Source organism: Danaus plexippus, chromosome 8, assembly GCF_018135715.1.
Source record: "Danaus plexippus chromosome 8, MEX_DaPlex, whole genome shotgun sequence".
Lineage (NCBI taxonomy): Eukaryota > Metazoa > Arthropoda > Insecta > Lepidoptera > Nymphalidae > Danaus > Danaus plexippus.
This window is the reverse complement of record NC_083542.1, coordinates 10285757-10289933: the sequence shown is the minus strand read 5'-3', so window position 1 is coordinate 10289933 and position 4177 is coordinate 10285757. Positions and strand designations below refer to the sequence as shown.

At 35.7% G+C, this 4177-nt stretch overlaps 1 pseudogene; it reads right to left on the bottom strand.

Moving 5' to 3' along the window:
• Nucleotides 1–2738: 2738 nt before the first annotated feature.
• On the bottom strand, nucleotides 2739–3516 carry LOC133318867 (uncharacterized; annotated as a pseudogene).
• Between the last annotated feature and the right edge of the window lie 661 nt (nucleotides 3517–4177).

The window sequence follows — 4177 nt, the reverse complement described above, 5'->3', positions numbered from 1 at the left end:
CTATAACCTTTGGTCTGTTCACTGTATCCAATGAATACCATTTTAGTTGCCTTTGAGTCGAATTTCTTGACTTTCTCTTTAGGTTTATGAACCATTGCTTCACATCTAAAGATCTTCAAATGGGTGATATCAGGCTTTTTGCCTGTCCAGATTTCTTCAGGTGATCGGAAGCCCAGTGCTCTAGTCGGGCAGCGGTTTGTAATGTATGCTGCTGTGGACACTGCTTCTGCCCAAAACTGCTTTTGTAATTTAGCATTTAATAACATACACCGTGCTCGTTCTAGTAAGGTGCGATTCATCCTTTCAGCTAACCCATTTTGTTCTGGTGTGTAAGGTGTAGATGTTTGATGAGTAATTCCATTATTTATTAGAAAAGATTTAAACTCATTACTTAAATATTCTCTCCCATTATCTGTGCGAAGGGTCTTTATTGATAAATTATGTTGATTTTCAACTATGGCTTTGAATTCTTTAAATTTATCAAAAACATCTGACTTATTCTTTATTAAATAAACAAATACTTTCCTGGAATAGTCGTCGATGAAGGTAACAAAGTAATGTGTTCCTCCCAGTGACTGAACCTCCATGGGGCCACAGACATCCGAGTGTATGAGTTCTAATAAGCCTTTTGCTCTGCAACCTTCTGAAGGAAATGGATTTCTTGACTGCTTTCCCTCCAAACATGAAATACATACAACTTTGTCTTTGTTTTCAATTTTTACCCCTGTACTTTCTGATAATTTATTTAGGTCTTCAAAGTTTAAATGTGCCATCCTTTGATGCCATAAGTAAGCGTCACTACTTTTAACTGTAGATATGTATGCTGAAACTTGATGTGTTTTGAGCCGGTACATATTATTTGTCAGTTTTGTTTCTGCCACTTGTTTATTCATTTTATTAAATATTCTGCAACCTTCTTTGTCAAATTGTACATGACAACCATTCTTTATTATTTGACTTACTGAAAGTAGGTTGGTGGCCAACTCAGGAACATAAAGAACATTGTTTACTTCAATCACTTCAGATTTGCCACTTTGGTCAGCAACATTTAGTTTCACTTTACCACATGCTTTCACAGTGAGTTTCTTGTCATCAGCCACTTTAATAGTATCAACCAGAGGTGGTATTTCATCATAGAGCCAGTCACGGTGCATTGTGAGATGCATTGATGCTCCCGAGTCTACATACCAGCCATTGTCATTACTCATTGATGCTGAAAATACTGCCACATAGCCGGAGTTCTCATTTGACTTTTGTTCCTTTTTCTTGCTTCTACAGTACTTGCTTACATGCCCGTACTTGTTGCAGATAAAACACCTTGGACCTTTATTTGCTTTACTTGATTTGTCTGAAGTTTGTTTGGCATTCTGCGAGTTAATTTTACTTCTGTTAACATACAGCGCAGCATTATCTGACTTTCTAATGTCTTGAAGGAGCTTGGTTTTTACTAAGTCAGCTGTAATTGCCAAACCAGAACTTTCTAAGCCCATTATCATTGGTTGATAAACATCCGGCAATCCTGCCAAAAGTAAAGTACCCAACCATTCATCGTTTACAATGAAACCTATGTTTCTTAACTTGTGGGCAGTTGACATAATTCTGTTAACATAGTCCTCGATGTTCTGGCATCCGTCTAGTGTCGTTGTGATCAGGTCTCTCAATAATCCGACTCGCCTGGTCAGTCCTTTGTCGTCGAAAGCTTTTGCCAGGTTATCCCACACCTCCTTTGCCGTTTTAGCTTGTTGAATATGTATATAGTTGATAGGATCAACCAATAAAATTATCTTGGATTTGGCTTTGGTGTCTTTTTTAACATCAACTTCATTTGAAGACTCGACGCAATCCCACAACTCCTCGTGTTCAAGGTAAGTTTGCACAGAGAATTTCCAGGTGGGATAATTATCTCTTCCTGACAGCTTTTCAATCAGAGTCATCGTATTTGAAGACATTTTTGCTGATGAAGATGCTTTGAACTACAAGCACGTTGCCGGTTTTACAGTATCATCTACATATGTACAGTTCATCTACATACCGTTAGTATCATCTACATATCAACAGTTCATCTACATACCGTTAATATATAAAAGGTCTTATAGGAGGAGAGCAAATTGCTCGCACCTCGAAGTCCTCCATGAATATATCAGCGACAATTCATCCTTCCACATGAAGTAGCCAGATATTAGGCAATGCTTTAACAGCTCTACATATTCTATAGGCATATTGTTATCCTTTAACTTACCTCTTACAATCTCAATGCAGTCAAGAACAGGTATACTAGTGAATAATGACTGTACATCGAAACTGACCATACTGTCATTGTCGCTCAATTTTAGGTGTTTTAAATCTTTGACAAACTGGTAGGCATCCTTAACAAATGACTTTGTGTGGCCCCGGAGTGGTGATAATATCTTTGAAAGAAATTTAGCCAGTTTATAAGTTAGTGAGTCAATCGGGCTTACAATTGGGCGTAATGGAACATCTTATGTATGGATTTTAGGTAACCCATACAATTTTGGAGGCATCCAGAGCGGTACGCCAGAAAATTAAGAAATCGATGGCTGTAGGTGATAAATAACAAGGACCAACTGATAGACACTCACATCTCGTCTGCCTGTGATCACGGTTGCTGAAAAGTAACCGAAACGTCAGGATTATGTAGTTTTTTAAAATAATAAAATCCGCGTAGTAAATCCGAAAAATATTAGTTCCATTTAAATAAAAAAAAACTCGCGAAAATCTTAGATCTCATTATGGGTTTTCATTATATCGAAAGCGTTTGTCCTGTACGTTTTGCTAGCGCTCATGATTTGTTGTTTTTTAGGTTTGATGGTTGACGTCGACCCTGGTGAAATAGAGAGCTCTCTTTTCCTCTTGTCGGTATTGGGTTCCTTGACTACTAGTTTGTCATATTCCTGTTAATTTTATAACAAAATGATTGTATACTAGCAATTCTATGCACACTAGGGCCTCTAGAAAAGCAGTATTTCCCTTTTTCTTCTCCTCTAGTAAATGTGGTATCAAAGCCTTTCTCTTTTCAATGACTTCCTTTGAAGAGTCTTCCAATATATAAATTCCCTTTACATTCTTTTTATTTTACATAATTTGGTGTTTTTTCCACCTGTTTATAAATGACAGTAACACCGGTGTATTTTTGTTCTCAATTCTATTTTTTCCTAGGCGGTATATTCTATTCACTTCATTTTCTTCTACCGACAGATTTAAATTTCTTTTAAAAGTCTCCTTAACGATATTTAGTAGCTCAAGTGTTGATTTTTCGCTCTCTTCTAGTCCGTAAAGAACTATGTTGTTAGTGTTCTTTTCCGTTTTGAAGTATTCAATCTCTTTCTCCAGGTTACAAATTTTTTGCTTCATTTTTTTGTTTTCTTCTATCATAGGAGTTGGTTTTTCGTCCATCGGATCCAAAATATTCTTAGTAAGAGATTCTTTCAGTTCATTTGACTGTTTTTGCATTTCCATCTTAATTTTTTCGAATAATAATTGAAATTGCTCCTCCATGTTGTCGAATGAAATTGTGTGAAACGGAACGTAAATGCGAATTAGTGGAGAATATTTGTTTGTGATGGCAACACTCAAGCTGTCAATGTTTCAGTGTTGTGTTGCTGTTGTTTGTAGCACTACGGTTTCCAAAGTGTTCGTGTAACTATTTTTAATTAGAGATTTATTGGCGTTGAATAGCACAGACTTATTGACACTTCAACAGCCGGCTAATATCTTAACATAGAACTTTGTAAATTACAACACGTTTGGTTAATAATATTAAAATCCGAATTAATTTCACTTACAAGTATTTTAACATGAGGTTTACTTGACATTATTGTTTTCTTACATGTGCCAATGCAGTTTTCAGGTATTCTAAAGATTCCTGTTCCAATAACATTAAATTTCGTTACATTCGATTTACATTCTAATGTCAACTTTGCCATCTCGGACTATACATAAATGTAGCGGTTACTTGCTAATCTATGCCAGATGTTTAAATTACCTTGAATTATCTTAGGGTTACACATGTTGGGTAAAGTATTATTTGTTATTTTAAGCATTAAATCTATTTCACAATTGGGGAGATTTTCAGTAGAGTTCATTTTGGTCTTCACAAATGTAAATATTATTAGTTAGCTTTTTACAAAAATCAAGGTTATCTAGAGTAAAATAAGTA